Genomic DNA, 13,354 nt, shown 5'->3' on the forward strand with positions numbered 1-13,354 from the left:
TCCACAACTTACTTGTTATTATTCCTAAAAGCTTTGTCGGTTATTATGGATTGTTATTGTGAGTGACATATCTGTGGATTGACAAAACAAAAGTAGGTTAGAAGTACAGCCCTTATTGAAAAATGATCTCATGTGAAGTTAATGTGATAACATGCATCAACGTGTAAAAGCAAAGTGATAACATAGAACAACACGTGAAAACATTTGAGCACATCTGAAAACACGATCTCATGTGAAATAAATGTGACAACATGGGATGGAAAATTGTGACACCATGAAACTGCACCTGACAACATTCAAAAGTTTTTCACATTTAAAACTGCAAATGAGATTTTCACATGAATGTTTTTCACATGTGAAAGTGCAAATTTGATGTGAAAAACTTTTACACGTGAAAATGCAGTTCCACATGTGAGGGTTAGGTTTTCACAATTCACATGTGAGGTGAAAACATGTTATTATTTACACGTGAAAAATGTGGTGTTACAACTCTAAATTGAATACGGTGCCTTCAGAAAGTATTCACAGCCCTTGACTATTTCCACAGTTTGTTGTGTTACACCCTGAATTTAAAATGGATTACATTTTTTTTTGTCACTGGCATACACACAATACCCCATAATGTCAAAGTGGAATTTTGTTTTTAGAAATGTTTACACATTAATTAAAAACTAAATGTTTTGAGTAAATAAGTATTCAAAACCTTTGTTATGGCAAGCCTAAATAAATTCAGATAATAAGTTACATGGGCTCAGTCTGTGTGCAATAATAGTGTTTAACATGATTACTAATACAATTAAATGTAAGGTCCCTCAGTCGAGCAGTGAATTTCAAACACAGAAACAACCACAAAGACCAAGGATGTTTCCAATGCCTCATAAAGAAGGGCACCTATTGGTAGATGGGGGGAAAAGCAAACATTGAATATCCCTTTGAGCATGGGGAAGTTCTTAATTACACTTTGGATGGTGTATAAATACACCCAGTCGCTACAAAGATACAGGCGTCCTTCCTAGCTCAGTTGCCGTAGAGGAAGGAAACCACCATGAGGCCAATGGTGACTTTAAGACAGTTACAGAGTTTAATGGCTGTGATAAGAGAACTGAGGATGGATCAACAACAATACTAACCTAATTATCAGAGTGAAATGAAGGAAGCTTGAACATAATAAAAAATATTCCAAAACATGCATTCTGTTTGCAATAAGGTGTTAAAGTAAAACTGCAAAAAAACTTGTCTTGAATACAAAGTATTATGTTTGGAGCGAATCCAACACAACACATCACTTATTACCACTCTTAATTTTTTTCAAGCATGTTGGTGGCTGCATCTTGTTATAGTTTTTTTAGGATAAAAATAAATGGAATAGATCTAAGCACATGCAAAATCCTACAGGAAAACCTAGTCCAGTCCGCTTTCAAGAAGACACTGGTAGACACATTTACCTTTCAGCAAGACAATAACCTAAAACACAAGGCCAAATATACACTGGAGTTGCTTACCAAGACAACATTGAATGTTCCTGAGTGGCCTAGTTACACTTAAATCGACTTGAAAATCTATAGCAAGACTTGAAAATGGCAGTCAACAACTAACTTGATAGAGCTTGAAGAATGTTTTATTTTTTATGTGCAAATATTGTACAATCCAGGAGTGAAAAGCTATTAGAGACTTACCCAGAAAGACTCACAGCTGTAATTGCTGCCAAAGGTAATTCTATCATGTATTTACTCAGAGGTGTGAATACTTATGTAATTCTTAAGGCTAGGGGGCAGTATTCGGAAGTTCGGATGACTGACGTGCCCAAAGTAAACTGCCTGTTACTCAGGCCCAGAAGCTAGGATATGCATATAATTGGTAGCATTGGATAGGAAACACTCTGAAGTGTCTGAAACTGTTAGAATAATGTCTGTGAGTATAACAGAACTGATATGGCAGGCCAAAACCTGTGGAAATTCCATCCAGATTTTTTTTTTTGAGGTCACATTCCATTCAAATGCTTGTGTATGGGATATTCAAAGGAATTCCTCTCATATTGCAGTTCCTATGGCTTCCACTAGATGTCAACATTCTTTAGAAATGGTTTCAGGCTTGTTTTTGAGAAATTAGTTAGTAGTTGTAGTTTTTCAAGGTGGCTCTCATTTTGACTGTAGTCTTGTGGCGCGCGTGGATGAGGGCGCGCACTTCGTTATTTATCTCCGATATTGAACATACTACATTCCGTCTTAAATTGTATTGTTTATTTTCATATTAGGGTACCTGAGAATTGATTTGAAATGTTGTTTGACATGTTTGGACGAAGTTTATTGGTATTTTTTGGGATTCCTTTGTCTGCACGTTGAACGAGTAGAACTGGTAGATTACTGAATCAAACGCGCCAACTAAACTGACTTTTTGGGGATATAAAGGACTTTATTGAACAAAGCAACCATTTTTTTTGTGTAGCTGGGACCGTTGGGGTTGCAAACAGAGGAAGATCTTCAAAGGTAAGTTATTTATTTTATCGCTATTTCTGATTTTTGTGACGCCTCTGCTGGTTTGGAAAATGTTTTTAATGCTGGTGTCCTCAGATAATCACATGGTATGCTTTCGCCGTAAAGCCTTTTTGAAATCTGACAACGTGGTTGGATTAACAAGAAGTTAAGCTTTTAAATGATGTAGAACACTAGTGTATTCATGAATGTTTAAAATTACAAATGTTGTATTTTGAATTTCGAGCTCTGCAATTTCACCGATGTTGTCGAGGTGGGGCGCTAGCGGCATGCCTAGCCCAAAGAGGATTTATGTAAATGTGATATTTCAGTATTTCATTTTCAATAAATGTGAAAAACTATCTAAAAACATGTTTTCACTTTGTCATTGTGGGGAATGGGGAATTGTGTGTAGATGGTTGACAAAAAACATACATTTAATCCATTTTGAATTCAGGTTGTAACACAACAAAATGTGGAATAAGTCAAGTTTTGTAAGGGTAGTAATGACATGGTATGGGTGTTTTAAGGTAAGTGGTTACGCTGTTCATCTAAAATAGCGTAAACATCTTAATTCAATGTGTTTACATTTGACATGATCACTGGCTTTTCAATATGACTCCACCTGGGATTTGAATTCACAACCTCTGGATTTGGGGTAGGCTGATCTTTATCAGTTAATCAGTTCTCTGATCATTGATTTAATTTACTTCTTTCAGGAATTTGAGGAATTTTCTGTGTAGTTGTCTAACGTTGATTGGGCATATTATTCTGTTTTAGTGTTACTCCTGAATCACTATAATAAATATTATAGTTTTTCTTGAGTGTATTTTTAACAAAGCTGAGATTTACTTTGAAGTCCAAACTGTAGGAATAAAGGGGAAATGTGTTATTGACACAGCCATGGTGGCGTAGCAGGAAGACTGGAATGCCTTAAACCAACAGGTTGTGAGGGTAATAACTACTGTAAAAATAGACATACATCATGTACAGTATGTCAAAGTGTGTCAAATACAGTATGTACATTGGAAACACCGAAGATGTGTGATGTTCCGGGGACATCCTAACAACACATTTCTGTTTGCAGGGCATCACCTGTGAAATCTTATTAAATATATCCACGTAAAACTTCATGTGAAATACCATCATGTGAGGTGTTCCAAAACCACATTGTTTCATATGATTTCACATGTGAAATCAAATTTTACATGCGCAAAACATGTGAAAATGTCACATGTGAAATCGTGTTTTTTCTATAAGGGAGATGCCATTTCTTAATTTAATCATCCTGTTGTTGCAGGAATTTTCTAGGAAATGCAAACTTGTATTGTATTCAAAGTAAAAAAAAAGGCTTCTCAAATCTGTAATTTCCTTGACTTGATTTGCCCTAAAGATACAGTACCAGTCAAAAGTTTGGACACATCTACTCAGGGTTGTTCTTTATTTTGACTATTTTCTACATTGTATAATAATAATGAAGACATCAAAACTATGAAATAACACATATGGAATCACGTATTAACCAAAACAGTGTTAAACAAATCCAAATATATTGTATATTTGAGATTCTTCAAAGTAACCACCCTTTGCCTTGATGACAGCTTTGCACACTCTTGGCGTTCTCTCAACCAGGTTCATGAGGTAGTCACCTGGAATGCATTTCAATTAACAGGTGTGCCTTGTTAAAAGTTAATTTGTGGAATTTCTTTCCTCCTTAATGCGTTTGAGCCAATCAGTTTTGTTGTGATAAAGTAGGGGTGGTATACAGAAGTCCATATTACGGCAAGAACAGCTCAAATAAGCAAAGAGAAACAACAGTCCATCATTACTTTAAGAAACTGAAAGTTTATTCAAGTGCAGTCGCAAAAACCATCAAGTGATATGATGAAACTGGCTCTCATGATGACCGCCTCAGGAAATGAAGACCCAGAGGTACCTCTGCTGCAGAGGATAAATCCATTAGAGTTACCAGCCCAAGAAATTGCAGGCCAAATAAAAACTTCAGAGTTCAAGTAACATACACATCTCAACATTAACTGTTCAATGGAGACTGCGTGAATCATGCCTTCATGGTCGAATTGCTGCAAAAAAAACACCACAAAAGGACCCAAATAGTAAGACTTGATTGTGCGAAGAAACACAAACATTGGACATTAGACCGGTGGAAATCTGTCCTGAGATCTGATGATTCCAACCGCTGTCTCTCTGTGAGACACAGAGTAGGTGAACGGATCATTTCCGCATGTGTGATTCCCACCGTGAAGCATGGGATAGGAGGTGTGATGGTGTGGGGGTGTTTTGCTGGTGACACTGTCTGTGATTTATGTAGAATTCAAGGTGCGCTTAACCAGCATGGCTACCACAGCATTCTGCAGCGATACGCCATCCCATCTGGTTTGCGCTTAGTGGGACTATCATTTGTTTTTCAACAGGGCAATGACCCAACACACCTACAGTCTGTGTAAGGGCTATTTGACCAAGAAGTAGAGTGATGGAGTGCTGCATCAGATGACCTGGCCTCCACAATCCCCCGACCTCAACCCAATTGAGATGGTTAGGTATGAGTTGGACCGCAGAGTGAAGGAAAAGCAGCCAACAAGTTCTCAGCATATGTTGGAACTCAAGATTGTTGGAAAAACATTCCAAGTGAAGCTGGTTGAGAGAATGCCAAGAGTGTGCAAAGCTGTCATCAAGGCAAAGGATTTTAATAATCTAAAATATATTTGGATTCGTTTAACACTTTTTTGGTTACTAATGATTCCATATGTGTTATTTCATAGTTTTGATGTCTTCACTATTATTCTACAATGTAGAAAATAGTACAAATAAATATACTGTAACTATACCAACCCCTACAAAAAAAATCCATTAATTATAATTCACATGATAATTCACATTTCCTCTTGCTGCAAGATTATTTTCCTGCTATGAGAAACTGGGTCAAATGAATATAAGGCATCTGTACTGATTACTGATAGAAAACATGATTTTCAGAAGAAGCATTAAGCCGTTTCTGGTGGATGGCAAAAAGCAAGCGGTGCCAAGCACAGCTAGTATTGAAGGAAACAAGAAACACATGGATCTGCTCAATCTTGAATTAAGTGGACTCAAGGGGAAGGGATTCAAAAGGAGCTACATAAAACCAAAGATCAAATGGATGTCTCTAGGTAGGTGAGCGCTGTGATTTATAGATTTGGATTTGATTCCGTGAAGTGGCACATCAACAGCACCTCGGAACAAAAATAAGACCAATGACAAGACGCACACAAATCTCTCCAGGCAGGCAGGCAGGCAAGCAGGCGTGCAGGCAGTTAGCAACACAGCAAACACTTTACCTGTAGCAATCACAGCCCCGGCCACATTATATAAATAGTGTTGTATCGAGCTGTCATTACTCACCTATCAGCTATTTGTAACATAACCTTCTGAGGCTCTGCTTTCCCTCTCCGTCCATCTATCCTTCTATCAATCAGCTCTACTGCAGCAGCAATCAAGGTGATGTCACAAGGAGTTATGGCTTTTCCAACCACCCTAGGAAAGAATACTTTACCTAGACAGGATTTTATGAAAAAGTAGCCCAGCTCACAATGCTCCAGTATTTCACCACATATTCACTGATTTATTTAGTACTTTATTTTATGGGTAAATGTTACATATGCATATGTAAGGTAGCCTGGGTTACTGGTAACTTTACCATGTTCATTACTTTTTCCGAAGGAAATAATAGAGCTTGGTTCCTCGTGACTCACAGACATGATTAACCACACCGGCACATTCCATTATGGATTGTAGGATAGGGTACCCCCCTCTCACTGGACACATGGGGCTGACTAATGTATCTGTGGAAGCATCTGGAATCAACTTTTTTTCTCTCGCTTCAATGGAAAAAAGGAGCTCACTCACATGGCCCTGCTAATAAAAGCTTGACATCAGCTGCATGCACATTAGTTTTATACTTAGTGATTATCCTGGCTTTTTGGAGGAGTGTAAACTATACAGTAAAGGCTATACAATAAAGATGTAGGCTATACAATTAGATTTAGCCTAAGGTTCTGGTTTAGAGGGCAGAGAATCCTCTGCCAGTGAATGTTCCCAAGAACCCTAGAGTTTGAATTTGACCTCATTGATATGGCTTTATTACCACAGTTCCATGAAGCCTTAAGATTTTCTGCATCTGTTTGTAGAATTCTTCCTCAACTTGTGGCCACATGGGTTTGGAGGAACACGATGTTTGCCACTATGCCAAAAAAGTAAGAGCAGGATAGTCTGAGTATGTGCTGGGATCAAAGCAAACCACTCAAACCTCTGCCATTACTGAGGCAATAGAGATTGTATTCATTTTTTTTATGCCTTTTTGTGTGCCTTTTTGAGCCAGCTTGCTACAGCAGGAAAATAATCCTGTAGACACAGGAAATATGGATTATAATTAATGGACATTTTTGTAGGAGTTGATACAAGTCTGAAATTTCTAAGTGAAAAATGCAAAAATTTTAAACCTCAAAGACACTACAAGTTTTACATTTCTTGCATTGCAGGAAAGTTCTCCTGCAACAGGGTGATCAAATTAAGATCCTACATCTGTATGAAGTCAAATACCATAACAACGCTTTATGTCCCATCATGACCATCTATCATTGTCAGAATCCTTTCTGCATGGTTAGTCTTTTCTCCTCTAGGGTTTAGTGTCAGATTAAGTTAAAGGATATGAACTTGAGTATTTCTTCAACTTTTCAAGTCAAGTCAGTCCCCTGTTAAATATCAGTAAACAGAAAACAGATAGGTTGCTTGCCAATTTCCTAACAGTCTCTGACAATTCTATTGGAAGCCTTGAGGACATTCAAAGTGTGTTAAGCCTTTATTAAATCCCTCGTTAGAACTCAAAAACATGTTCATTCCTGCTTTTCATGAATAGCTTGTAGCAAGTTTTTTTAAGGAAAGTAACAGTCTCCTGCTTACAGCACTAACAAGTGATACTGTTTCAGAATAGTTCATATTGTAGGCCTACATACTGTATGTGTACTGATTCACTGCTGTGTCATGGTTGTTGCTGTTTTCTTCTTAATTGCCTAGTATTTAGAAAAGTGAAGGTAACATGTTATCAAGGCGAGACCCAAATGCAGACACAGGACGCAGAAGGTTGGAGTCTTACAATGTTTATTAATCCAAAGGGGTAGGCAAGAGAATGGTCGTGGACAGGCAAAAAGGTCAAACCCAGATCAGAGTCCAGGAGGTACAGACATGCTTGTGGTCAAGGCAGTCAGAATGGTCAGGGTACAAAGTCCAGAAACAGGCAATGGTCAAAACCGGGAGGACTAGAAAAATTAGAATGCAACAAGCAGGAGAATGGGAAAACCGCTGGTTGACTTGGAAACATACAAGACGAACTGGCACAGAGAGACAGGAAACACAGGGATAACTACACTGGGGAAAATAAACGACACCTGGAGAGGGTGGAGACAATCACAAGGGCAGGTGAAACAGATCAAGGCATGATAAATGTAGTTTTTCTTTATCAAGTTTGTGGATATACTTGTGTTTCAACTGAGCAAAAAGTACCAAATCGTCATACTTGAGTTAAAGTAAAGATACCTTAATTGAAAATTACTCAAGTAAAAGTGAAAGTCACCCAGTAAAATTCTACTTGAGTAAAAGTCTTAAAGTATTTGGTTTTAAATATACTTAAGTATCAAAAGTAAATATAATTGCTAAAATATACTTAAGTATCAAAAGTAAAAGTCTAAATAATTTAAAATTCCTTATATTAAGCAAACTATTTACAGATAGCCAGGGGAATGCTCCCACACTCAGACGTTATTTACAAACAAAGCATGTGTTTAGTGAGTCCACCAGATCAGACGCAGTAGGGATGACCAGGGATGTTCTCTTGATAAATGTGTGAATTAGACCATTTTCCTGTCCTGCTAAGCATTCAACATGTATCAAGTACAGGGAAAATGTATGGAGTAAAAAGTACATCATTTTCTTTAGGAATGTAGTGAAGTAAACATAAAAGTTGTCCAAATTATAAATTGTAAAGTACAGATACCCCAAAAAACTACTTAAGTAGTACTTTCAAGTATTTTTACTGAAATACTTTACACCACTGGTAATATCCCACATCCCTTGTGGTGAACACGCCAGACATCTCAACAAAGATTTGGTTGAGTTCGCTGAGACTGGAGCGGTAGTCAACATTTCCCAGTCTGTTGCTCTGCAAATATGAACCATGCACTGTCTCGTCTGTCTCACAAAACATGATGATACTCCACATGTCTTACTCCTCTGAGACAATCATGTTCCTCAATAAAATATTGGCTGGAGTGACAAAGACCAACTATCATAATTCTGTCAAAAATAAAAGATTATGCATAGTTTTTTTTACTACAATAAAGGTTTCTTCCATTTTTTTCTCAAAGATATTTCCAAGATCTATTTTCTTGCATGTCATGCTCCTTGACTTATACGACTGTGTGGTAAGGCCAGCATAGCATTTGTTATACATTTAACAAGACTGGGCTAGTGCTTGAGCTGGAAGGCAATGACAAAACTTTTCCTGCTTATTACACTGTACGTCCTACATAATGCAGAATATGTACACCCCTATGTACAGGCCTAGCTTAAGCTGTAGCTTAGTGCTGACCCCGATCTCTGAGTCAAAGAACCCTGAAGAGTCATGTTATTTTGCCCAGCAACATGGTTTCCCTCCTTGAGACTCCTGACTAGACTGCATTATGGTTTCGCTCCTCGAGCCGACACTGTCTGGAAATTAAACAAAGGTCTCAGTCCAGCATCGAAAGAGCTGGACGGCCCTCCATCCCCCCTCTAATAGCTGGGCAGTGAGTCATACTCAGTGGTTCCAACTTTCCTCAAGTTTTCCACAAGGTGCAAATAATTTCCCTACAACCATGTAAAACAAATTGTACATGTGGTTCTGAGGTTTAGCGATGTGAGCATTTGAACCAGTCTCTTTTATGTTCCTCAAACTGAGACATTTTGCGCAGCACTCATTTTCAGCCTTAATGTATTAGTTTTACATTGTACTACCTTTAGTCCAGTTTCCATAAAACTTTCAGTTCATGATTGATGAAGGTATTCTTTGATCTTTTCATGATATTTTGGAGGAACCATGTCATCTCTTATAATTGAAGACTTTGTGCATGTTATTTTTGTTGTTTAGAATCATTTGTATGTGTAGGAATCTCACATGTATAGTTCAACATAGGCATAGGATTAAGTTAATTAAAATAAACTAAGATGAACAAAAATTCACTAAGATTTCCTCATCTGTCACTGCAGACAGCCTTAGAGTCCAGTCTGTTTGAGAAGTCCTATTTGGATGAGCTTCAAGGGCTCCAACAGCTCCATGAAAATCTGTTTTGGGTTGTTGATCACCATTAAAGAATCATTGTGGTCAGTGTGAGCGAATAGGAGGAGAGCACGAGAAATGGACAGGTCAGACCTCAGGTCAGAAGAGTCTCACGTACTGTAGGCTACTTACTTTGTATACAGCAATTCCATGAACTTAATTGCAGTTTAAGATGAATATTCAAGGGGGACTCTTTTGGCTGTTTAGAAATACACTTACCACTAACCTATTAAAAGGTAAAGAAAATATATATAAAATATATATATTTTTTAAATTAATAATTAACATAATATTGACAGTTAACTTACTCTTTGAAAATAAATCATTATCCGTAGCAACATATGGCAGAATCCCAATTTTCTTTATTTTTTAAGCCCACAAACAAGTGGTGGGTAGTTTAAGAACAGTTTAATGGTTCATGAATTGCTGAAAATGCGCAGGAAGTTGCGCCTCGGTTCAGGAGGAAAGCTTAGGAGGAAGTATTAATTTCTCATTGGGGAATTGTAAGTCAACGCTGGGTTCACTGAAGCAGGAGGTGTTCATATGTGGGTGCTGAAGGCCCCCATGTACGTTGGGGCTTGGGGGGGCTTCCCCTGACAGAAACATGCCTGGCAGGGGACAAAAGCAACATAATGGATGAGTTTCAAATTACATGATCAAAGCAGCCAATGAGGCAGAAAAACATTTTCATCTTCATCAATTACTATGGGAAATGCAGGTCACGGTTTCATGTTTACAATAATATTGGTTAATTATGAACTTGTGCATGTTCTTTTTTTAGAATCATTCATGTGTAGGAATCTTGCATGTATAGTTTGCTACTTTCGTGAGAACTTTGTGTGAAACATGACATGAATTAAAACCGGCCACATTCATTTACTTTGCGCCTTAGGGCCTCCATAGTTTAAGGATATTGGAAAAAGTAAGAACATACAGGTACAAAAAAATGCATGGGAGACTCCCCCCAAAATGTTGTGGTGTATGTTTACTTAGATACAAACCAAGGAGTATAAACAGGAGCACCTTGAAAATGTATTACTCTCTTCCTACAAAACACCTTCTTCCGGGTATCTTCTGTTTTTGTTCACTCATTTATTGGCCACACAGGTCCTCCGGGTTAAGGAGGTAGATGTCTTTCGCAGATGAACAAGGCCCTTGAAACTTCATGTTGAAAGAGGGAAAGAGATTATGGTCTTGTTGGCAGGGCAGCTGGGCCATGTGTAGAACTGTTTCTGTGAACCTGGTGTTGTTGTGGAGGGGGTTGCTACAGGCAGGAGATAGCATGAGGGACGTTTCCTCCATCGGAAGGCTGCTCACAGCTTACAATACCATGGAGAATGACCAATCCTACAATCCTTGCTGCAAGGAGAGACTGTTTTTTCCCTGAAACAAATGTTTTTTTTTTTTTTACATGTTAGCATTTGTCACAGAAAGCGAATGTTTCATTTAAAAGTTTAAGAAACGGGGGGATAGAAATGGAATATGAGCAACTGCTCTAATCCTGACGCCATTACACATTTTACAAAGGATAGGGTATGCACTCTGCAAAGGCCATTTGGCAATAATGTAGTAAAAAGTTGGTTACGGGTATATACAGTTTCTTCGGAAAGTATTCAGACCCCTTGACTTTTCCCACATTTTGTTACGTTACAGCCTTATTCTAAAAATGATTAAATAGTTGTTTTCCCTCATCAATCTACACACAACATCCCATAATGACAAAGCAAGAGACATTGTTTAAATATTCTATTTAGATATGTTTTCAGACCCTTTACTCAGTACTTTGTTGAAGCACCTTTGGAAGCGACTACAGCCTCGAGTCTTCTTGGGTATGACACTACAAGCATGGCACACCTGTATTTGGGGAGTTTCCCACATTCTTCTCTGCAGATCCTCTCAAACTATGTTAAGGTCGTATGGGGAGAGTTGCTGCACAGCTACTTTCAGATGCACAGCTACTTTCAGCTACTTTCAGATGTTCGATGGGGTTCAAGTCTGGGCTCTGGCCACTCAAGGACATTCAGAGACTTGTCCTGAAGCCACTCTTGCGTTGTCTTGGCTGTGTGCTAAGGGTTGTTGTCCTGTTGGACGGTGAATCTTCGCCCCCAGTCTGAGGTCCTGAGTGCTCTGGAGCAGGTTTTTACCAAGGATCTCTCTGTACTTTCCTCTGTTCATTTTGGCCTTGATCTTGACTAGTCTTCCAGTCCCTGTCGCTGATAAACATCTCCCACAGCATGATGCTGCCAACACCATGCTTCACCGTAGGGATGGTGCCAGGTTTCCTCCAGACATGACGCTTGGCATTCAGGAGAAGGGTTCAATCTTGGTTTCATCAGACCAGAGAATCTTGTCATGGTCTGACAGCCTTTTGACAAAATCCAAGCTGGCTGTCATGTGCCTATTACTGAGGAGTGGCTTCTGTCTGGCCATTCTACGATAAAGGCCTGATTGGTGGAGTGCTGCAGAGATGGTTGTCCTTCTGGAAGGTTCTCCCATCTCCACAGAGGAACTTTAGAGCTCTGTCAGAATCACAATCAGATTATAGGTCACCTTCCTGACCAAGGCCCTTCTCCCCCGATTGCTCAGTTTGGCCGGGCGGTGTTGGTGGTTGAGTGTTGGTGGTTCCAAACTTATTCCATTTAAGAATGATGGAGGCAACTGTGTTCTTGGGGACCTTCAATGCTGCAGAACGTTTTTGGTACCCTTCTCCAGATCTGTGCCTCGACACAATCCTTTCTCAGGTTTCTACAGACAATTCCTTCGACCTCATGGCTTGGTTTTTGCTCTGACATGAACTGTAAACTGTGGGACCTTATATAGACAGTTGTGTGCCTTTCCAAATCATGTCCAATCAATTGAATTTACCACAAGTGGACTCCAGTCACGTTGTAGAAATGTCACAATTATGATCAATGGAAACATGATGCCCCTGAGCTCAATTTATAGCAAAGTGTCTGAATACTATTGTAAATAAGGTATTTCTGTGCTTTTGTCTTTTTTTGTCTTTAAATGTGCGTACATTTATAAAAAACCTGTTTTCACATTCTCATTATAGGGTATTGTGTGGAGATTGCTGAGGAAAATGTTTTATTTAATCCATTTTAGAATAAGGCTGAAATGTAGCAAAAAATTTTTAAAGTCAAGGGGTCTGAAAACCTTCCGAAGACACTATTTCCTGTACATATGTCTTCCATCTGCTGTATAAATCCTCTGCCCAACATAATGCATGTAAAGGAGAAAACAGGAGTCAAAAGAACCTTTGAAAATCTTTTTTTTGCTAAAAAAGTATTTGGAAACAATGCTGGTTTCTTGGTAGTAGACTGCCACAAAAGTGGGGTAATAATTCACTTCATGATGGTGTGTTAGCTCTGGTTGGAGAAATTGTTTATAGCAATATTTGGCAGGCGTTCCCTTGGAGACCTAGCTAATTATTTCCATTCTCCATTCAGGTCGCCTAGCTGAGTCTAAAGTTGTTTGATCCACATTTGATCCACATGAGTCAACCATTTGTTGGAAG

The sequence above is a fragment of the Oncorhynchus kisutch genome, linkage group LG26, assembly GCF_002021735.2.
Source record: "Oncorhynchus kisutch isolate 150728-3 linkage group LG26, Okis_V2, whole genome shotgun sequence".
Lineage (NCBI taxonomy): Eukaryota > Metazoa > Chordata > Actinopteri > Salmoniformes > Salmonidae > Oncorhynchus > Oncorhynchus kisutch.